Below are 24,654 nucleotides of genomic sequence, written 5' to 3'. Positions count from 1 at the left end.
CGCTGTGATGAGATGGGGAATGAATGATTAGGCTAGGCTGGGGGGAGACCCTGCTACAAAAACAAGTTGTGTGTCAATTATTTTTGAAGCCAATAGAAAATTAATGGAAAATAATATTTCATTCACTTTCATTCGTACCTAGGGTGAGGTAGGGGAAGCGGTGGCGCCCCAGGAATGATGATGAAGCGTTTGCGCCATTGAATAAATGTCTTCTCTGCTTCTCCTAGTGTCTTCTCCCCATCACCGCCTTTAATGTCAAGAGGAACATTGCTGTAACCTTTGAGCACTCTATCGACCGAGACGCTAGCATATCCAGGTTGAATAACTGACCCATGGATTCTTGGTGTCTTCGTTCGGTCTATTGGAGATACAACCCCGACAGCCACCATGATTGATGCATTATTACCATCTGGAATGTGCAGCTCACATGTTGTTAGAGGCTCGGTAATGTCATCAACAGGGAAGCGCAACCCAGCGTTGTCTTGAATAACTGGCAGCTCCGTAGAAGCACAACTGCTTTTCATCTGACCAACGGGGCTAATGGTGACTCCCGGCATTGATTGCGATTGCATTTGACTCATTGCTAGCTGCACTTGCCTCTTGATCTCCTCCTGCATTCTTGCCTCAAGAGATTTTTCTCGTTCACGTGATTCAAGCAATGCTTGTCGTGACTCATCAACAAATTGCTCCAATGCACGGATTCGTTCTGCCTCCTCATCCTTCTTTCTCTGGCGGCTTCTGTAGGTATCCTTGTCTGCTGGGAATGCGTGTAGCCACGGAACCGCCCCATAGCCTCTTGTTCGACCACCGTGTTCGGGATTCTCTAGGGCATATGTCAATTCATCCTTCTCTCTGTTGGGCTTGAAAACACCACTATCAGCTTCTTCCCTAGCACGAGCTAGTCTCTGTGTTGCTCTCTCAATTTTTTGGCCAAAAATTAGCTTGCCAGTGTCTGGGTCTAGGCTTCCCCCATGAGCGTAGAACCAATTCTTCGCGCGTTGAGGCCAGTTCTTCTCTATTGTTTCAGGTATGATTCCCTTGGCAGTAATCTCTGCTTCTAGGTTCTGCCACTTGGGAATAGCACTCCTATAACCATCTGATCCCATGTGATGATGGTATTGCTTCTGTCGGGCATTCTGCCAATTCCTCATCACACGTTCCTCACTGTCTTGAGATGTCTTGTATTCTACGAAGGCATCCCAATGGGACTCCAACTTGACAAACGCCTTAGCATTGAAATTCAGCGTAGCATTCTTCAAGATAAACTTTTTATACAATGTCTTCTTCCAACTCTGGAATAATGTTGCCATCTTCTTCATTGTCCAATCCCTCACTAGCTCCTTCAAAGCATCATCTGCTTGTAATGTGAAATGCTGAGTGATATCTCTCCAAGCTAGGTTCTTGTCACAATCAGATACAAAACTAACATTAGGAGCGGATATCTTCTGCTTCCATTCACGAGCACTAACTGGGATCCTATCCCTTACAATAAACCCACATTGATTGACATATGTCTGAGCATGTGGTCCCAATGGTTTACCGGTGTCGGTGTTGAATTCTGATATTATGAAACGGCCCTCTAATGGCTTTTTTGGCCCTCAGACTTTCCTACTTTTGTCGATGGTTGATGTAGATCCAGAGACCGGCTACATGAGTAGAAACACAACGATTAACAACAAATATACGTACGCATGCATCTATAAGAGATGATAGATAATCGAATATACCTCGCCAGTATTTTCTTGCGCGATAATTTGTTGATCTTCAACCACCAGCATATTCAGGATATCCTCATAATCAGCAAAGTACTGACTCGTGTCGTCTACATCCACATTGGTGCCGGCGTTGATAATATCCGCCATTATGTCATCACTCAAGTTATCATCCGGAGCAGCCATTTGTATCTTCAAGATAACACATAGATAGAATTACTATGGTACATAACATAAGTACATGTGATAACACATATAGAATTACTAAATCCAATTAAATATAATAACACATAATATTTCATAAGGATAAACAATAATAAGGTATAGGCTTTGGAATCGAATCAAAAACACTTTCGATCCAAAAACATGGAAATAAGTACATGTATATATATACACATAGAATGATACAATATATTTTCTCTCTCTCTCAACACATAGAAATAAGTGCATATGTCTATATCTCTAGATATGCATGTGATACACATAGAATGTCTCTCTAGATACAATTTTCTCTCTCTCTCAACACATGAAAATAAGTACATGTATATATACATATAGAAATAATTAAGTACATATGTATACATATAGAATCTCTCTCTAGATATAATATATATAGAGAGATAGAATATATAATTACTAAATCCAATTAAATAAATCTAACATGAAATTAGATAAACTAGTAATAGATAATACATTTTAATCTAACATATATCAAAAACTATAATAAAAAACTATCTAAAAAAACTATCTAAATAAAATACTAATTAAATTTTAATACATTTAATCTAATATATCAAAAACTATCTAAAAAATAACTAAAAAACTAACAATAAACTACTAATTAAAATTTAATACATTTTAATCTAACATACAGCCGAGACTTTGTAAAAAAAATCTAAAAAACATGGCCGATCGAGAGCATGCAGCAGATCAAGAGTACTCGACGGAGGCCGTACGGTGGGCGCGTGGGAAGCGTCGGCGACGGAGGGTGGGGTCGGGTGCGACGGCGGAGACGGGATGCGGCGTTGCGGGCCGGGAGAATGGCGCGGCCGGGCGGGGGTAGACGACGGCGGCGCGGCAGAGACGAGCTCGACGACGACGGATGGCGCGGCCGGGCGCGGCTGAGCGACGGAGGCGAGATCGAAGATGAACAGAACAGACGTTCGATATATATAGGCCGGGACCCTTTAGTCCCGGCTGGTAACACCAGCCGGGACTAAAGGACATTTAGTCCCGGCTGGTAAGACCAACCGGGACTAAAGGGTTGGACCTTTAGTCCCGGTTGGTCTTACCAGCCGGGACTAAATGTCCTTTAGTCCCGGCTGGTGTTACCAGCCAGGACTAAAGGTATTTTTGGGCGGGCACCGAAATTGCCGCCCACCCTTTAGTCCTAGTTCTTGGTCTGGGCCGGGACTGAAGGCCTGAAAATTTTGGCAACCCGTCAGCGTAATTGGAAAGACCTAGGATTTTGATTTTGTTTAATACTAGGTTAATCAATTAAGTCCATAGCAACTTCAATACTTTGCAATATTTATTTTAAAAAATACTATTGATTAACTAATTATTTATTGTAAATAGAAAAATTTTGTAACCTAAAGTTTTTAATTTCTTTTATGAATATAGAATATAAATGTTACTAATACTAAGTATTTTGTCTCGGTAGGAAATTAATATTATCACATTATTGTAACATCAATGTTTCAATTTTGTCTCGGTTTTTGACCAAAATTGACAGGAAATTTTTGTTGAAGCTATAAAAATAAAAAAATATAGTATTTTTTGTTTTACAACTTTTTCAAATGAAAAATGGCCTATATAAGGATTGTATATATTGATGATCTTAACAAACTTGGTATTCAAAACTTTTCAATTTGAGACAATCTAGGGTTCCGAAAACTAGTTTGTAGGCGTCGAAATTTAAAAATCACAAATTTGAACCATCCAAACTTTCTCAAATGGAAAGTTGACCAAAACAACAATTGTAGATATTTTTGAGTTTAACAAACTTGGTATTCAAAACTTTTCAATTTGAAGTCATTTAGAGTTCATAATACTAGAGTCAAAGTGTTGTTTTTTCATTTGACCAAATTTGACTTGGTCAAACTTGCTCAAATGAGACACTAAATGACCTCAGATGAAAAAACTCTGAATACCAAGTTTGATCATCTCAGCAAGATCTACAATTGTTACATAGCTCATTTTCCCATTTGAGAAATTTTTATCAAACACTAGTCACAACTTCTTGAATCTCATGTAGACTTTCTAAAACTATGTCACACACTTGTGAATTTTGAACTACATTTTGTTCAAGCTTTCTCAAATGAAAAAATGGCATATATAAGGATTGTATATATTGATGAGCTTAACAAACTTGGTATTCAAAACTTTTCAATTTGAGACAATCTAGGGTTCCGAAAACTAGTTTGTAGGCGTCGAAATTTAAAAATCACAAATTTGAACCGTCCAAACTTTCTCAAATGGAAAGTTGACCAAAACAACAATTGTAGATCTTTTTGAGTTTAACAAACTTGGTCAAACTTGCTCAAATGAGACACTAAATGACCTCAGATGAAAAAACAATTGTGAAGTCATAACATATTACATAATATCCGTCTCTAAAACATAATATATTAAACATGCATCGTTGTATCATGCGGGCACAACAGTGAATTTCTTCTTGACGTATGACCCTTGGTTATGATCTTGTCATAACCATGGAGTGTCTTCATCATTTAACATGATGCTTGGATCTTTCTTCACTATGAAGGGTGGAATTCGGACATTTCTTTCGTAATCTTCTGACATGTCTGACTGGTCTTCAATTCCCACTATATTTATTTTCCCAGAAAGAACTATGTGGTGCTTTGGCTCATTGATTATTGAGTTGATGTCTTCGTTTTTTCCTCTCTTTGATTTTGTAGACATGTCTTTCACATAGAACACCTGACTCACATCGGCAGCAAGGACGAATGGTTCGTCTTTGTACCCAATATTGTTGAGGTCCACTGTTGTCATTCCATACTCTTTGTCGACTGTTACCGCTCCTTCGGTCAGCTTCACCCATTGGCACCGGAACAAAGGGACTTTAAAATTAGGTGCGTAGTCTAGTTCCCATATATCTTCTATGCGGCCATAATATGTTTGTATATTCCCATTTGGATCTGTGCCATCTATGCGAACACCACTATTTTGATTGGTGCTCCTTTTATCTTGGGCAACTGTGTAAAATGTATTCCTATTTATCTCGTACCCTTGGTACATGAGGATATGCCATGATGGTTGCCTAGCCAACAAATACAGTTGCTCATCAATATTGTCATCGCCTTGACATTCTTTTCGCAACCAACCACTGAAACTTTCCATGTGCTGACGCCTAATCCAAGCTTCAGTCTTCCCTGGAAACTTGGATCGTAAGAACTCCTTATGTATCTCGATGTATGGATGCACCAATGATGAGTTCTGAAGAACTGTGTAGTGTGCTTTATTGAAATAATCATCTTCCATGCCAATATATGTTTTCTTCCCTAAAGTTCCTTTACCACTGAGTCTCCCCTCGTGTCGCGATTCGGGAACGCCAATCGGGGCAAGGTCAGGAATAAAGTCAACACAGAACTCAATGACCTCCTCTGTTCTATAGCCCTGGGCGATGCTTCCTTCAGGCTTAGAACGGACTTTCACATATTTCTTCAAGACTCCCATAAACCTCTCGAAGGGGAACATGTTATGTAAGAACACAGGTCCAAGAATACTAATCTCCTTCACCAAATGAACTAGGAGGTGTGTCATGATATTAAAGAAGGATGGAGGGAACACCAACTCAAAGCTGACAAGACATTGAACCACATCATTCTGTAGAGTAGCTAGTTCCACTGGATTGATTGCCTTCTGAGAAATTGCATTGAGGAATGCACATAGCTTCACGGTGGCTAGACGTACATGTGGAGGTAGAATTCCTCTTAAAGCAACTAGAAGCAATTGTGTCATAAGCACGTGGCAGTCGTGGGACTTTAAGTTTAGGAATTTCTTATCTGGCACATTTATTATACCCTTTATATTGGAGGAGAATCCCGATGGGACCTTGATGCTGCTTAGACATTCGAACATGCTATCCCTCTCTTCTTTGCTAAGCGTGTAGCTAGCAGGACTTAAGTAATGACGTCCATCATCTGTCTTCTCTGGATGAAGGTTGTCTCGTTCTTTCATGCCCTGCAAGTCCTGGCGTGCTTCAAGTGAATCCTTTGGCTTCCTGTACACACCCATGAATCCTAACAGGTTCACACAAAGATTCTTTGTCAGGTGCATCACGTCGATTGCGTTGCGGACCTCTAGGACTTGCCAATAGGGTAGCTCCCAAAAGATGGACTTCTTCTTCCACATGGGTGCGTGCCCCTTAGCATCTTTGGGAACAGATTCGCTGCCTTGTCCCTTTCCAAATACTACTTTCACATCCTTGACCATTGCGAGTACATCTTCCCCGGTTCAGTTATGAGGCTTCTTCCGGTGGTCTGGCTTACCTTTAAAATGCTTACCTTTCTTTCTTACTTGGTGATTCAAAGGAAGGAATCGACGATGGCCAAGGTACACGACCTTTCGACATCTTTTCAAATATATACTGTCAAGGTCATCAAAACAATGTGTGCATGCATTATATCCTCTGTTTGTCTGACCTGAAAGATTACTTAAAGCAGGCCAATCATTGATTGTTACGAACAACATTGCTCGTAGGTCAAAGTGTTCTTGTTTGTACTCATCCCAGACACGTACACCTGGTTTGTTCCATAAAACTAGAAGTTCTTCAACTAATGGCTTCAGATAGACATCAATGTCGTTGCCAGGTTGCCTTGGACCTTGGATGAGGATCGGCATCATAATGAACTTTCGCTTCATGCATAACCATGGAGGAAGGTTGTAGATACATAGAGTAACTGGCCAAGTGCTATGACTAGTGCTCTGCTCCCCAAAAGGATTCATACCATCTGTACTTAAGGCGAACCTTAAGTTTCTAGCCTCATTTGCAAACTCTGGAAATTCCCTGTCTATCGCTCTCCACTGGGACCCATCAGCTGGGTGTCTCAGCATATTGTCTACCTTACGGTCTTCTTTATGCCACCGCAACAACTTTGCATGGTCTTTATTTCTGAACAAACGTTTTAAGCGTGGTATTATAGGAGCATACCACATAACCTTGGCAGGGATTTTCTTTCTAGGACGTTGTTCACCCTCGACGTCACCAGGATCATCGCGCCTGATCTTATACCGCGATGCTTTACATACCGGGCATTCATCCAAATTCTCGTATTCATTGCCATGGTAGAGGATGCAGTCATTAGGACATGCATGTATCTTCTGGATTTTTAATCCCAATGGGCAAACAACCTTTTTTGCTTCGTACGTAGTGGTGGACAATTCATTTGGCTTCGAAAGCATCTTCTTTATGAGGTTCAATAAATTCCCAAATGCCTTGTCGGATATACCATTCTTTGCCTTCCACTATAGCAATTCCAGTGTTGTACCCAACTTTTTTTTGCCCCTCTTCGGTCGTCGGGTATAGCAACTTCCTATGATCCTCAAGCATGCGCTCGAACTTAACTTTCTCTTTTTCACTTTCCAATTCTTGTTGTGCATCACGAATGGCATCGCCAAGAGCATCACTGAGATCATCTTCTACCGCTACCTCTTCTTCATCTCCCCCCATTGTAGTATCATCAAAGGCACCATACTGAGCAATAATGTCATCAATGTCTAAATCTTCTCCTTCACCTTCTTCCATCATGACCCCGCTTTCTCCATGCTTAGTCCAACATATATAGTTTGACATGAAACCTGACTTAAGCAAATGTGAATGAAGACTCATTGAGCTTGAATATTCCTTTAAATTCTTACATAGGGCACATGGACAGCACATGAAACCATCCCGCTTATTTGCCTCGGCCACACCTAAGAAATAGTGCAAGCCCTTAATAAAGTCTTGGGAGCGGCGATCGGCATTGTACATCCAATGGCGTGACATAATCTGTATTACACGACAAATTATGAAAACCTTGAACATAATTAAGTATTTTATTACACAACATAAATGACACACACACGGTTGATTAATTAACTAAGCCTGGCTACAACGTAAGCAATCCCAACTATCACTAAACAAACTAAAACTACAATGCACTTCAGTAACATAATTATTTCGTGATCGTACGCAACTAAAACAGACAAATCATTCTTCTGTTGAATATCAATAAGCTTCTCCTGCTGGCTCACTGACTCATCAGCAGCAGCCGCTACCTCAAGCGCACCCAAATTCTGCATGTATGTAGCATAATCTTCCTCCCAGTACCAACCATCGCATCCATTGCCCTCCCACTGAAATTAAAGCTAAAAAATATTTAGTCAAAAATATTCAAGAAAAGCAGGTCAATTAGCCATAATTATAAAATGCGTAAGAAACTCACATCGCGATCCGGGCACTTGTAGAAAACACGACCCTTGTTGGGTCCCTGTCTCTTGACTCGGTACTCCATCACAATCTTCTGCTTACACTTGCCGCAGATAATGAGAGGGAGTTCTGGCCTCAGTCGTTTCGCAACCGAACGAGAGGCCGAGGATCCGGTACCAGTTGTCATCTACTTTCTATACTTATTTTTGCAAACTAGTGTAAATTTCATATTTTCTAAAATGATATATTTAAATAAAACTAGTACGGATTTCACATGTTTCAATCAATAACCATCCGTACTAGTTGACCTTGCTTACGTGATCATCTCGGCCAGCATTTCTCCACCGGACGGCACCGTACTTGGCCAAGGAAGAGCTCTGATTCTACGAGAAAGGGAACACGGTCTTCCACAACCGTTGCCGCTGTTCCTCGTAGAATCAAAGTTCCTCCTTGACGTCCGTTACCGCTCGGCAGAGAACATGTTGGCCGAGCTGAACACGGTCCGCAAGTTCAACTAGTACGGATTTTCTATAATTTTCTAACTATTTACTAAGTTTTTCATTTCATGAAAATTTTAATTCTAAAAAAAAAGGCATGATTTCTAAGTAGTTCATTTCATGGAAAAAATAATTCTAAGTGACCTGCTCGATATCGGCGAGCTCACGGACGTTTAGGTTGCCGAGGATAGTAACATTTGTAGATGACATTTATAGGTCTGAAGTTATCAAATATCCATCAAATTATAGCTCAAAAACATGTTTCAATAAATAACCATCCGTACTAGTTGACCTTGCTTACGTGATCAACTCGACGAGCATTTCTCCACCGGACGGCACCGTACTTGGTCAAGGAAGAGCTCTGATTCTACGAGAAAGGGAACACGGTCTTCTACGACCGTTGCCGCTCTCCCTCGTAGAATCAAAGCTCCTCCTTGACGTCCGTTACCGCTCGGCAGAGAACATGCTCGCCGACCTGAACACGGTCCGCAAGTTCAACTAGTACGGATTTTCTACAATTTTCTAACTATTTTTTAAGTTTTTCATTTCATGGAAAATTTAATTCTAAAAAATAAAAGACATGATTTCTAAGTATTTCATTTCATGGAAAAAATAATTCTAAGTGACCTGCTCGATATCGGCGAGCTCGTGGGCGTTTAGGTTGCCGATGATAGTAACATTTGTAGATGACATTTGTAGGTCTGAAGTTATCAAATATCCATCAAATTATAGCTCAAAAACATGTTTCAATAAATAACCATCCGTACTAGTTGACCTTGCTTACATGATCATCTCGGCGAGCATTTCTCCACCGGACGGCACCGTACTTGGCCAAGGAAGAGCTCCGATTCTACGAGAAAGGGAACACGGTCTTTCACGACCGTTGCCGCTCTCCCTCGTAGAATCAAAGCTCCTCCTTGACGTCCGTTACCGCTCGGCAGAGAACATGCTCGCCGAGATGAACATGGTCCGCAAGTTCAACTAGTACGGATTTTCTACAATTTTCTAATAATTTTCTAAGTTTTTCATTTCATGGAAAATTTAATTCTAAGATCACGTAAGCCACCGGGGACGAGGATGGCGCGTGCTCCAGCGAGGACGAGCGAGGCGTGATTTTGATGAACTAATTTAACTTTTGTTTATACAAACATATATGCAAATCATCATGTGATTTTGAGCTAAAAATGACATATAAAATCATAATAAAGTCCAACATATAAAGTTACACATGCATCTACATCGCAAAATGAGATAAGCTACTGATAAAACATAAGAGGATTAAGTTTGTTACCTCCAAAATCGAAGAGCAACACCAATGGAGGGAGAGAGAGCAAGAACAACAGTAAGCTGAAGAACAGAGGCAGTGAGTTTGAACGGAATGGCTCGGGCTTGGGGAGGAAGAAATGAGCTGAATTATAGGCCGGGATGATTAGTCCCGGTTAGGGGTCCAAACCGGGACTAAAGATTAATCTTTATTCCCGGGGCATTACCCAAACCGGGACTAAAAGCTTTAGTCCCGGTTGGTAAGGTAAACCTTTAGTCCCGGTTGGTAATACCAGCCGGGACTAAAGATCCTTGCCCTGCGGATGACCGTTGGGCAGAGACCTATTATCAACCGGGACTAAAGGGTCCTTTAGTCCCGGGGGCAAAAAAAAATGTCGAGGCTAATGTCAAATTGAGACATCGTTCTAAAGTCTGTTCTCTAGTAGTGCCCTTCCATGCTCATCTTTGAAATTTGCAGTAGCCATTTCCAGTTCTTTGTAACTGTACCTCCGGAAATGAGTAGATAAAACTCTGTATCCTTCTAGAGTTTGGGCTGGCCTCAAATCTCTCCTCAAAACAAAAAGCCATGCAGACGAGATGAATATGACTTCTATGACAAATATTGCAGCAATAAATCCATATAAATAAAACCATTTTGATTCACCTGAACCAGTCCTTTGAACATCTGGAAATAACTGTATTGGTCTTGCACTCATATCACAACATTTCAGAACATTCGGAGATGTATCAAGCACATTAGATTGTGGAATAGACATGTTTGAAACGTCAACACTCAGTGGGAGCTTGATATACACGGTCCGCAGATCATGGGATGGGAAGGATCCTCCACTGAAAAGGAGAGATTTTGGAAAGCACAACCCAATCCCTTGAACATACAGAAAGCCTTTACAGGTGCAATCATCCATACAAATATCCCTACAAGCCCGAAAAGACATGAATGGAAGCTGTTGCTGATCGTTGCCCCAAAAATCAGTGTTCAGAAGCCGCAAAAACCTTTTTTCTCAAATAAGAAGCCGCAAAAACCTCAGGCTGCGTTTCAAAAAAAAAAAAAAAAAAACCTCACAGGCTGTGCCGCACCACATGTGATATTTACAATAGCACTGCAGCCTTGGCTCCAGTTACCAGGATTCACCATTTTATAACCAGGTGGGCAAGAACATGAAGGTGTAGGTGAGTAGTGGCAAATTCCATTTGGACCACAAAAACCATGAATTTTGCACGATATAGGCATAGTGACCCTAGAAACTGGCCATAACCCACCAGTGTTATTCAAGCTATAAATTATGAGATTACCATCAGGATCCAGGGTAAGCCTTCTCTTAATTCCTAGGCCTGCATCAGAAGCCACAAGTGCTTGCTGAACACCAAAGTCACTTAATAGATCTCAGATTCAGATTTGGGAACTACCAGATGACAGCTTGGCCCTTGGCCGCTCGGATTGAAAGGAAATGTAATGGCTTGTCCTGATGCAAGGGTGTGCCCCTGCTCTTATGGGCAGATGGCAGCATCTACTTTCTACCTGCTTCAGTATATTTTTTAACCACTAAAGTGGATGCTGAGCATATTTCTATTACAAAGGCTTGAAAGCTAAGGAAAGTAAAATACGGAAAATTAAGATACAAGTGCTGCCGAGCACTAGGCTTATCTGTCATTCTCTCCCTAAGCCTTTGCCGAGCACTGAAAGCGATCTGCTGTAACCCAATCCTCTCCCTCATCTCTTGGAACTTAGATTTCTCCAGCGACTTGGTGAGAATGTCGACCAGCTGATCAATAGTAGCAATGTAGCTGGCCTTGATGCTCCCGTCCTCCAAGCAATCTCTGATGAAGTGGTATTTAATGCGGATGTGCTTGCTTCTCTCATGGAAGACAGGGTTCTTGGTCAGAGCTAGAACAGACTTGCTATCCACCTTCAGCTCAACCACATCCACCTTCTTGCCAAGGAGCTCTGCCAGCATCCTTGACAGCCATAGTGCCTGAGTTGCTGCAGTGGTGGTGGCGATGTACTCCGCTTCACAGCTTGAGAGGGCCACAACCTTCTGCTTGAGGGACTGCCAACTGACCAAGCAATCACCGAGGAAGAACATCATTCCAGTTGTGCTCTTGCTGGTGTCCACATCGCCGATGAGGTCGCTGTCACAGTAGCCGACGAATCGCGCCATGTCAGGGGCCCTTCCATAATGAAGACCATAGTCAAGGGTGTCCGCCACGTAGCCAGGATACGCTTGACGGCCTACAGATGCTCCATTATCGGCCACTCCATGAACCGGCTCATATACCCGACGGCGAACGCGATGTCCGGCCGGGCGTGGACCAGGTAGCGCAAGCTCCCGATCAGCCGCCGGTAATGGGTTGGATTGACCTGACCTCCTCCGCCGTGCTCTCCCGACTCAGCTTGAGCTTCTCCTCCATCGGGATGTGGGCCGGATTGCAGCCTGTCATGCCGCTGAGTTCGAGGATGCGCTTGGCGTAGTTGGTTTGGCGGAGGGCGATCCCACTGGTGTCCTGGCGCACTTCGACATCGAGGTAGAAGCAGAGGAGGCCGAGGTCACTCATGTCGAACGCCTTCTTCATCTGCGCCTTGAACACCTCCACCTTCTGCTCTTTAGTGCCAGTGATGATGAGGTCGTCGACGTAGACGCCAACTAGGGCGTTGCGTCCATTGGCCCACTAATACACCGCCGCCTCGTGCACGCTCTACTTGAAGCCCATCTTCTTGAGTGTGGCGTCGAGTTTCACGTTCTAGGCGCACGGTGCCTGGCGTAGGCCATAGAGTGCCTTGCGTAGGCGGTACACCTTCCCCTCTTCTCCAGCGACGGCGTAGCCAGGTGGCTAGCGCACGTAGACCTCCTCCTTGAGGTCGCCGTTGAGGAAGGCAGACTTCACGTCCATGTGGTGGACTTGCCACCCCTCTTGAGCCACCAGCATGAGGAGGACACGTACTGACTCCATGCGCGCCACGGTGGCGAAAGCGTCATCATAGTCGATCCCCTCCTGCTGGATGAAGCCACGTGCTACCAGCCACGCCTTGTGCTTGATCACCGCGCCCAACTCATCCTTCTTGAGCTTGAACACCCACTTCAGGGTGATGGGGAGGTGGTCGTCAAGTAGTGGCACCAGCTCCTAGGTGCGGTTCTGCTCGACGGACTTGAGCTCCTGCTCCATCGCCGCCCGCCATGGTGGATCATCCCGCGCCTCAGCATAAGTGGTCGGCTCACCGGCATGCGTCAGATGTAGCTGGGCGAAGAGCCGCTTGGGCTGGTCCGATGGAGACTGCTCTCCGAGGATGTTCGCCACCGTGTGGTACCGGAGGGGCTCATCGTCATAGTAGGCATCCAGGCGGTCTTCATCATCCTCCAGTGGTGTCGCGTACTCGACCTCTGGCTGCCCTACGTGCGCTGGTGTCGCAGCGGGCGAGGTAGAAGATGCCGGGGAGGTCGGCTGGTGCGCCGAAGAGGTCGGCTGATGCACCGAAGAGGTCAGCTGGCATGCCGGTGAGCTCCTGATCGCCACTGATGGACTGCTAACCACCGCCGTTGGGCTTTTGACCACCGGCGATGGGCTTCCAAGCTCCCCTAGATTTGGTGAAGGCGAGAGCGACGGAGCTGATGAAGAGGTCAACGCTAGTGATGAAGACCCAGTCGTCGATGAGGATGCACCTTGTGCTCCCTCACCACCGCCCACCCACACATACTCGATGGTGAAGTCACGGAGCATGGCCGCTGACCCATCGTCCACCGCCTTGTCCCATGCCCAGCTGCGTCCTTCATCGAACATGACGTCGCATGCCACGCGCACACGCCGTGTCGCCGGGTCGAGCACGCGGTAGGCCTTAGCCCCTTCTACGTAGCCGTTGAAGACCCCCGGTGAGCTGTGATCGTCGAGCTTGCCGACGTGGTTCAGCCGAAGACACGTAGGTAGTTGACCGCCGGCTTGCGCCCGTGCCAGGCCTCATATGGTGTCTTGCCGTCAAGTGCACTGGTCGGCGAGCGGTTGAGCAGGTGTACGGCGGTCATCACGACCTCGCCCTAGTAGATTGCTGGCATGCCGTGCCGCTGCCACCACCGTCTGATTGCGGTGCTCGACCACGCCATTCTGCTATGGTGAGTAGGTCATAGGGTAGTGGCACTAGATCCCCTCATCAGCGTAGTACGCCACGAACTCGGCCGCCGTGAACTCACCACCATTGTCCATGCTAAGCACCTGGAGCTTGTAGCCATACTCCTCCATAGCTGCCTGATGGCACTTGATGGTGTCTGCAGCTGCCGCCTTGGAATCGAGCAGCACGGCCCATATGTAGCGGGTGGAGTCGTCAATGAGTAGTAGGAAGTAGCACCGACCTCCAGGAGTGGCCGGTGACACTGGACCGTAGAAGTCGCCATGCACCAGCTCAAGCGGCTTGGTGGCGTGATAGGAGGCTTGATGCGAGAAGGGCTACGTTTCAGCTTAGTCACCACACAGGTGTTGCAGAGCTACTCGACATGGTCGAAGTAGGGCATGCTGTGGACCATCTCCTCCTTGCCAAGCTATTTTAGGGCCTCGAAGTGAAGATGCCCGAAATGCTCGTGCCAGCGCCACGTCTCATCTTCCCGGCACGCGGCAAGGCAAAGGGGGTGCACCACCTGCACATGAAGCACGTAAAGGCAGTGGCTTCCCTGGTTCACCTTGGCAAGAAGACGACGGCTTCTATCCTAGATACGCAGCACGCCGTCCTCGATCTCCACTTGAGAGCCATTCTCATCTAGCTGACCGATGCTGATGACGGAGTTCCTCAAGGTTGGGATGTAGTACACGCCGGTGAGGAGGCGGTGCTCCCCTGTCTTGGCCTTGAAGATGATCAAGCCAACTCCCTTGATCTCAACGGCGGAGGCATCACCGAACTTGACGAAGCCCTTCATGCGTGGAGTCTAGGTTGGAGAAGAACTCACGTCGACCAGTCATGTGGTGCGTGGCACCGGTGTCAAGGTACCAGCCATCGATCTTGTCATCATCAGCGCCTTTGTCGAGGAAGGCACGAGCGCGCAGTTCGTTGGGGTGGAGATGTGTGGAGCCAGCCATCGCGGATAGGGGAAAGCTTGGACCTTTCACCCCCTCCCGTGCTTCTTGCTACGGCTCGACGGACCCGTGCACCAGGAACAGAGCAGCATCCTCCTCCCCTGCTTGCACGATGTGAGCCTACCCACCACGGCATGGAAGAAGGCGACAATCCTTGGCCCAGTGGCTGGACTGGCCATAGTTGTTGCAGGTGTTATCCCGAGCCACCTTGTGCTCGCCGGCGCCACCGCCATCAATGCCTGCCTGACCCTGGGGCCTCTTCTCCTCCTTCCTCATCTTGCCACCACGTGAACGCCGGTGATGTTCCTTAGAGAAGCCAAATGGTCCATATCCTTCCTCCTCCTCCTTCTCAAAGGCATGCCACTGCTCCATCGTGTACAACAGCTTGCCTCCGACGGCGCCCGGCTTGGCGTAAGGCCCCTCCTTGCGGTCCTACACCACCTTGAGCCTCTGGGTCACATCCTTGATGGTGAGCTACTCGAAGTCGAGGAGTGTCTCAATCAACAATATGATCTGTGCATACTTCTTCGGCATGCAGCGGAGGAATTTCTCCACCGCGTGCTCCATCGTGAGGTCGGTGTCGCCGTTACGTGCCATCTGCTCCATCAGGTTGGTCAGGCGAAGGGCAAAGTCCTCGACTTGCTCACCTGGCTAAAAGGTGAGGCCTTCCCACTCCCCTCGGAGGCGCTGCAACGTCGCCTGGCACACGCGATCTCCACTGACACGCGCTGCAGTGATCGCTTCCCACGCCAGCTTCACCGTAGCCTTGTTGGAGAGGGAGGCACTGAGCTCGATGGGGACAGCGGCGCACAAGTCCTCCAGCTGACGCCACCGACGTGTACCGCCTCCCACAACCGCTGAGCCTACAACTTGACCTTCATCAGCAGGCTCCACTCGTGGTAGTTTGCCTTGGTGAGCATCGGCCATGGTGTGCCCGCTCCAGAGTCTGCAGCACCGGGGAGTGCCCGTGATGACCATGACACCGCTCTGGTAACGGCAACTGGCGGCGGCACCTGATCAGACTGCGTGACCCTTCTCCCATTGGCCCTAGCTCCTCCTGCTCCATCTTGACGCGTGGTGCCGCAGTGGCAGCCACCGTGGCTTGAGCCACTAACGCTGCCTGCCTAGCCGTCTCGGCCACCGCCGCAGCTGCTTGAAAGGTCCTAATGGCTAGAGGAGAGTGAATAGCCTATTAAAAATTTCTACAACAACACTTGACAAACTGGTTAGACAATTATGAGGCGAAGCAAGTGTTGTGCTAGCCTACTAAAATAGCAAGCCACCTACCACAATTCTAGTTTATATAGTTTCTATCCACACAATAGTTATGACACTACACTAAGTTAGTGTGCTCTCAAAAGCTAACTAAAGAGCCACACTAACCAAACTAACAAGCTCTCACAACTAGCTACACTAAAGAGCTTGACAACTAGTTTACGGTAATATAAAGAGAGTGAGCAAGAATGTTATACCGCTGTGTCGAGGAAGGAGCCAATCAATTACAAGAATGAATAACAATGAAGACCAATCACCTCGGAATCAAATGATGACACAATGATTTTTTACCGAGGTTTACTTGCTTGCCAGCAAGCTAGTCCTCGTTGTGGTGATTCATTCACTTGGAGGTTCACGCGCTAATTGGTATTACACGCCAAACCCTCAATAGGGTGCCGCACAACCAACACAAGATGAGGATCACACATGCCACGAGCAATCCACTAGAGTACCTTTTGGCTCTTCGCTGGGGAAAGGTCAAGAACCCCTCACAATCACCATGATCGGAGCCGGAGATAATCACCAACCTCCACTCGACGATCCTCGCTGCTCCAAGCTGTCTAGGTGGCGGCAACCACTAAGAGTAACAAGCAAATCCCACAGTGAAACACGAGCACCAAGTGCCTCTAGATGCAAACACTCAAGCAATGCACTTGGATTCTCTCCCAATCTCACAAAGATGATGAATCAATGATGGAGATGAGTGGGAGGGCTTTGGCTAAGCTCACAAGGTTGCTATGTCAATGTAAATGGTCAAGAGAGTGAGCTTGAGACGGCCATGGAGCTTAAATAGAAGCCCCCCACGAAACAGAGCCGTTGTACCCCTCCACTGGGAACAACACGGGGTGACCAAACGCGCCGGTCAGATTGACCGGACGCTGGAACTCAGCGTCTATTCGCGCGATGCACGCCACATGTCCCCTCTCTTCAAATACTGAGCGCCTGATCCCAACGGTGAAGTGATGACCGGACGCGCTGCTGCGAGGTGACCGGACGCTAGACCTCAGCGTCCGATCATTTGCAGTAAGCATCCAGAAGCGAGAAATCACGACCGGACTCACCCAGCGTCCGGTCACTCGGCGTCTCCTCTGTGCGCTGCCACGTCAGTAGGACCAGACGAACCCCTTCAGCGTCCGGTAACCAAGTGACCCAGCGTACGGTCGTGAACCAATGCCAGCGTCTTCACGCATCCACTGACCGGACACGTCGGTCCTACCGAGACCAGCGTCCGGTCACTTACAGTGACCTCCGTCTTTTTTGTATAGAGCGCCGGTGGCACCGCCGGACTGTCCGACACTCCATCGGTAAAGTTCCTAACCCTTGCTCAAATATGTCAGCCACCAAGTATATCACCTTGTGCACATGTGTGTTAGCATATTTTCACAAATATTTTTAAGGGTGTTAGCACTTCACTAGATCCTAAATGCATATACAATGAGTTAGAGCATCTAGTGGCACTTTGATAACCGCATTACGATACGAGTTTCACCCCTCTTAATAATACGGCTATCGATCCTAAATGTGATCACACTCACTAAGTGTCTCGATCATCAAAATAAAATGGCTCCTACCATTTATACCTTTGCCTTGCGTCTTTTATTTTTCTCTTTCTTCTTTTCAAGTCCAAGCACTTGATCATCACCATGTCATCATCATCATCATGTCATGGTCTTCATTTGCTTCATTACTTGAAATGTGCTACCTATCTCATGATCACTTGATAAACTAGGTTAGCACTTAGGGTTTCATCAATTCACCAAAACAAAATTAGAGCTTTCAACGCTGCCTCTGTGGCAGCAAGGCGCGTCGCGCGATCTCTGGCTCAGGCTGCTGCTGCGTCAGCGCTGGGGTTGATCACCGCACCGACGGCGACGTGCGCTCTCTTGATCTGGCCGGCGGTGGATATGGCGCTCACTTATTCCTAGGCTCTAGATACCAATTGTTGGCTCAAAATAAATCTCAGATTCAGATTTGAGAACTACTAGATGGCAGCTTGGTCCTTGGTCGCTTGGATTAAAAGGAAATGCAATAGCTTGTCTTGATACAAGGGTGTGCCCCTGCTTTTATGGGCAGAGGGCAGCCTCTACTTTCTAGCTGCTCCTATATATTTTCTAACCATTAAAATGGATACTGAGCATATTTCTATTACAAAGGTTTGCAAACCAATGAAAGTAAAATACAAAAAAATAAGATACAAGTGTTGCCGAGCACTAGGCTTATCTGTCATCGAGATCATCCAAAAGCCCCAGCCTAGTATTATTGTAACGTTTTCTACCATTGTCGTAAAATGGGGTACGAGGATCTGGCCAGTATATATCTGAAACATCAGGTCGTTATATATAAGAGACAATATTGACAAATCACTTAAACGGAAGACGTAGTGGCCGGGAAAATGGGCTGTGTTTAGTTGTAGGAATTTAGATTTTGGGGCTACTGTAGCACGTTCGTTTTTATTTAGCAAATAGTGTTCAAACATGGACTAATTAGGCTCAAAACGTTCGTCTCGCAATTTTGCACCAAACTGTGCAATTAGTTTTTCTTTTCGTCTACATTTAATGTTTCATGCACGGACAGCCAACATTCGATATGACAGGTACTGTAACAACTTTTTGGAAGTTAGGGTGGAACTAAACCAGCGCTAAATGGGTGGCAGAGACCAGCTCTGTAGCTGCAGTTATTAGTTGAGTGGGTACCAGAGTGTGTCTAGATGAATCAAAACTAATTGCATAGTTTGGTTAAAAATTACGAGATGAATGTTTTGAACCTAATTAGTTCATGATTGAATACTAATTATCAAATAAAAACGAAAGTACTACAGTTGTCAAAATCCTAAACTTCACCCAGCTAAACAAGGCGCAAATGATCTTACCAGGGCCTCGTTTAGATTGTGAAAAAAATGAACCCGATGAATAGTACTACTTTCGTCTTATTTGGCAAATATTGTCCGATCGTGGACCAACTAGGCTCAAAAGATTCATCTCGTGATTTTCAACTAAACTGTGTAATTAGTTATTTTTTTACCTATATTTAATACTCCATGCAAGTGGTTAAAAATTGATGTGATGAAGAGAGAGTAAAAAAACTTAGAATTTGGATGGCATCTAAACAAGGCGCAGTTGTGCCTTCCGCAACAAGATTCCCAGTATCCAAGAGCTGAGCATACCGAGCGTCTGTCAAGTCACCATCTGCCTTCCAAACCCACCGTGCCATCATAGTCCGTGAGAACCGTGCTCCCATTCTTCTGCAAAGTAATGGTCGACTTCCTAGCATGTACCGGACGGTCTCGGTTCGCGCTCCAAATGATGGTCTTTTCTGCTGAGTTGGAGTACCGGGGCGTTTAGTTCCACCAAAATTCAAACTTTGACACTATGTAAAAAGAAGATTCCCTGTCATATATGGAGTACTAAATATTGACGAAATAAAAAACTAATTGCACAGTTTGGTTGTACTTTGCGAGACGAACGCTTTGAGCTTAATTAGTCAACGATTGGACAATTATTACCAAATACAAACGAATGCTACAGTGCGCTATAGGAAATTTGCCGCCGCCAAATCGGGGCAACTAAACGAGGGCCTGGCGGAAAATGTGAAGGCGCTGGCATAGATGCTGTAGAAGCCACAGGAGAAAGTGCCATCCGGTGATTGCAGAACATTGCTCCGGTGCTCTTTGACTGAGAGTGAGGATCCAAGTGGTAGAATGCTGCGAAATGCAGCACTTGATACCAGAACAATCAACAAGAGGAGGAAAAGAGTACCACTGGGATTGTAAGGAATATGTGCCATAGTTGACTAAACTGGTGAGAAAGTGAGCACAGCTCTTTCTTGGGCTCTGCAGAATAGTGTGTTTAAACTTTAAACTGCAGAGCACTCTTAATAGGTAGTAGTAGTATTATATGCACTCATCGTTTTTCTCCTGTATATGGTCAAGACAAAAGCAGAAGTCCAATATGGACTGTAGGCCCAGAAGTCTAAATGCGTGGTGCGTCCTTTAAATGCAGATGCAGTTCCCTGAATATTTCCTCCCTAAGGCCCTGTTTAGATCCCACAAAAAAACCAAAAATTTTCAAGATTCCCCGTCACATCAAATCTTGCGGCATATGCATTGAGCATTAAATATAGGTAAAAAGAATAACTAATTGCACAGTTTGCCTGTAATTGACGAGACGAATCTTTTAAGCCTAAATAGTCCATAATTGGACAATTTTTGCCAAATACAAACGAAAGTGCTACAGTAGCCAAAAGCCAAAAATTTTCGGAACTAAACGCGCCCTAAATTTAAGCTGACGTTGATCTAAGGTGAGCTAACTTTGACTAAGTGTAACAACTAAAAGCACATACACTAGATTGGAGACCACAGTTGGGCAAGGTACTAAATAGCGTATAACTGGTTGATAGCGGATTGGTGTCCAGATAGCTGCTCATGGATAGCGGACGCTAAGTTCCAATAGTGGCATATGGTAATTAAGTGTAAATTTGTTTTGAATCCAATACCCAATCCTGTCAACAAGCCTTTCTAGCTACTCAAAAATAAAGTCATACAAACTCAAATCAAGCGTGAAAGCATAAATGATGTAAAGACAATGAAAGCCAGTAGCCATTCTGAAAGCAGCCAATATTTATGCACAATAATGCTATGCAGGGAACTAATGCTTATCATGTCATGGTTTTCTTGTTTCTAATACATTGTTGCTTTGCTTGTAATTCACACAGATAGCCTGTTCGTTTGTTGGTTTCAGCCAGCCCAAACCAGCCAGTCAACAGTGTTTTCCTCTCACAATAAACCAGCACTAGCCAGCCCAAACCAGCCCAGAAACCAACCAGCGAACAGGCCGAGAAATGTCCTGATAACCATGAGCGGGACAACTGGCAGTTTGCAGTTTGTAGGTATCTCAGTCATGCTGCTCTATACTGTGACGTGAAATTTAGCACTGTTTGTTATGCCTTCTTTGACGAGGACATCACTACTTCATCGCATACAAGCCAAGGAGAGGAGGAGGTCCAGTATGGACGTCCAATTCATCTTTTTCATGGTGGAAGTCCAGTCCAACTCAAGTTCGAGTCCGGTTCGGACTCCAGGACCAGTCTGCCTTAAACTGGTCACCCAGAACGCATCTGGACTCCGTTTTCGATGATCCACATATGGATGGAAAACTAATTGGATAAGGAATCCAACCCAATTGGTCTCACGTCAAAAGCCCTTCGGAATCAACAGGAATCGTCGAAACAAGTCAGCGTCCAGAATCTGTCAGGGTGCTGCGACACCGTCTTTTGGTTCGTTGGACTGTGTATCGTGTTTGGGCCCATTAGGGGGCGCGTCTAGGGGGGTGACGCCCAAGACTCTATAAATACCAGCCGTCGCTCTCCTTAGGGTTTGTGTTTTGTTTAGTTCTTGATTTCCTCGTGAAACAGACGTCGTTTTGCTGCAACTGTCGCCGCCAAGGCCGCTTGCTGTGAACCAGGGCCCCAGTTCTTGATCTTGTTCGCCTATGGCGATTAGTCCTTTCGAATAAAGACTTGAACTCCTTATTTTCATAAGCCTCATATTTATTTGCAATTTCAGATTGTGTTCATCCCGTTCTTGCTTGTGTTCTCGATTTGCTTGCAGGAATGCCTTCTCGACGAGGTCAATCATGTTCGCGTGGTTGATAACCAACAGAGCAGTGGTGTAACGGTTGCGGGGTCCGAATCAGTCTTGGTTCGAAGCCTAGATCGTGAACGTCGAGTCTTCACCAATCGACGCTATCATACCTTTCAGAAGATCGGGCCTAGTCTACATCATTCTTTATGCTGAATTTAGGCAGCATGGTGTAGCAGCACTACTTATATCCCGTTGTGTATTTCATGGGGTTTCCTTACATATAAACTAAGACATGAATTTCAACTCACAAGTAGGGAAAAGTTCCCTTTGTTTAGTTTCTTATACAATATCATGCTGACTTTTTGTTAGTGTGCTAAATGTTATCAGCCATGCTTATCAGCCATGATACAGTAATTTTTCTCTCACGACAAAACAACATCAGCTAGCTTATAAGCCACAGAAACGAAGCGAACTGGGTGTTAGTTTCTTATACAACTCACGTGGGTCTGGGCTTTCTATGTTAGTGTGCTAAATGTTTTAGTCTCCCCTTATAAAAAATGTTTAGTCTTATATATTTTTCTGTAGGTGGTTACATTACTGTAGTAGCTTGCTTGTATAGAAATTAATAGTCTTTTGGTATGCACAAGAAATCATGACAATACAATTCTTCTCCATGAGTCCTGTTCCACTGAATGGTTTAACAATACAAGTAATCTCTATTTTCTAAAATTTGTGGCTTGTTTTCTTTAGTGATCTGCTGAATAAACTAACAACCATATTTGTCATGTACAGATTGTAAGAAAAATGGACCGGTCCATTTTTCTTACAATCTCCCCCCTTTTGATGATTGATGACAACACAACCAAAGCAAGTAAATAATAAAATTTTTGAAATTAAAAAAAACTATTTACTTACTAGGATGCAATACAAAGGGCAAGGTGGCTCCTGACCCCTCCTTTCCCTCCCCTACCATCTCGCCTCCCACCAGCCCCGCGCCAGAGTTCATCCCGAACCCGGCGGCCACCAAAACGGCGCCCGCGCCTCTTCTCCATCCCAAGACGGTGGGTTCTTCCTCCCCTGTTCCCTCCCAGGCGGAGCAGCTGGTTCTGGGCAGACGCTCCAAGCAGGAGCGTTGGTGCTCTATTTCGCTGAGCTCCTCTACCAGTCCTAGCAGCTCGCCGCCATCCTTCCGTGATGTCGTGGTCTCTTCCTCGCGGGCTTCTTGTGTGGCGTCTTCGGCAGCAGGCGGTGGAGCGGCTGCCGTCATAGTGGCAGGCGCTCCTCTCTCGATGACTTCTGTGGCGGCCATGGTTCCTGTGACCTCCTGGGTTCCTAGGATAACGCTTCTCCGGCAGGATCACCCTGGGTAGTGGGGTGCGGTCTTCTCGACCGGCGCTACGCGTCCAAACTCGGAGGGATGGCAGAAGGCGCTGTCACGCGGCGCACAGTGGCGGATTAGGCATGTAGCCCGTCCTCCGCGCCGTTCAATCCCGACGGACCTGGTTGGCCATTGCTTCAACTGCTTCTCGACTTTGCATACGACGTCTCATTGTCGCCAGAGGACTCGCTGTTTCCGTTGCCGATCCTAGGGCCACCGTTCCTATGTGTGCCCTGCGGTGATCCACGGCGGGAATGCTTCTGCTCGTCCTACTTCTGCCCGCATCTCTGTTTGGCGACGGATATCTCCAGCCAATGTGGTTACCGGTGTTGTTCCCCCGCAACGACCTTCTTCGGCGGGGGCTGCTGGTGGCGCTGGTATAATGTAGAACGCTTCTAGTCGACCTACTCCTACCCGCGTCCTCGTGTGGCGACGGATTTCTCAGGCCCATGAAGCCACCAGTACTGCCACCCCGCAACGGTCTTCTCCGGCGGGTGCTACTGGTGGTGCTGGTTCAACGCATGGCCCTTTGGAGGTGTAGGCCCAAGGTCAAGGTACGCGGGCAGGGCAGCAGCGTCGTCGTCGATGTCTGCGGTTCTGGCGTCGCCCTATGTAGGAGTTCGACCACGACCAGGCTGATGATCCATTGCCGGGCATGGCTTCATCGTAGACGGCCTATGATGCTTTGAAGCCTCCTCCGTGCATCATTGATTGGACCAAGCAGCTGGCAAGGGCTGAGGAGGACCTGGCAAATGCAGTTACGGTGTCTGTGATTGGCAATGAACCATTGGCTGCAGTGGAGGAGGTTGCTGTGGTGATCGTGGATAGAATTGATGTTGTTGCCAGCTCCTTGGTGCTTCATCAAGCTTCCTCCTCAAGTTACTTACTGATCCTTCCTGACATAGCTTTGGTCGAGCGTCTGGTTGGGCTACGGCAACCGATCAGTTCTTCCGGCTTCAATTTTCGCCTTCTGTGCAAGCGATGGAGCCGCCTAGCTGGTGCCCAAGGTCGAGTTCTACCGTTTCTGCTTCATATTGAGCTGCGTGGCATTCCAAATCATGTTTGGGAAACATCTACGGTGGATCGTTTCTTGAGTCCCCACGCTTGGGTTCAGCAGGTGCATCCTAACACCCTAGGGCTTTCGGTGTTTGGCGTAGTGTTCAGACCCGTCTGCTCTTCCCTCGTCAAAGGAATTATGGGTGGTTGAGCCTCCAATGGCTGTCATCGAGGATCCTCCGGTCAAGAGGGTTTTATCTTACCCTGTCAACATATGGTATTCAGTCGCTCTCCAACCTAAGGCACCGAATCCTCCTCCATCTGATGGGGGGGATGATGATGATGGTGTCTGTGCTAGACAGCGGCATCATGTTCGTTCCCCATCGCAACCGCCTTCAGGTCTGGCTAGTGGGGAACTTTCCAGTCATGGCGGCGGTTCTCGGCAGTGA

At 46.2% G+C, this 24,654-nt stretch overlaps 2 pseudogenes; one reads left to right on the top strand and one right to left on the bottom strand.

The window, feature by feature from the left end:
• The window catches only part of LOC136515580 (putative receptor protein kinase ZmPK1), a 26,626-nt pseudogene extending 3,486 nt beyond the window's left edge, over positions 1-23,140 (bottom strand).
• LOC136515578 (uncharacterized) lies at positions 23,139-24,654 on the top strand (annotated as a pseudogene).

Source organism: Miscanthus floridulus, chromosome 17, assembly GCF_019320115.1.
Source record: "Miscanthus floridulus cultivar M001 chromosome 17, ASM1932011v1, whole genome shotgun sequence".
Lineage (NCBI taxonomy): Eukaryota > Viridiplantae > Streptophyta > Magnoliopsida > Poales > Poaceae > Miscanthus > Miscanthus floridulus.
This window is presented reverse-complemented; position numbering and strand designations above follow the sequence as displayed.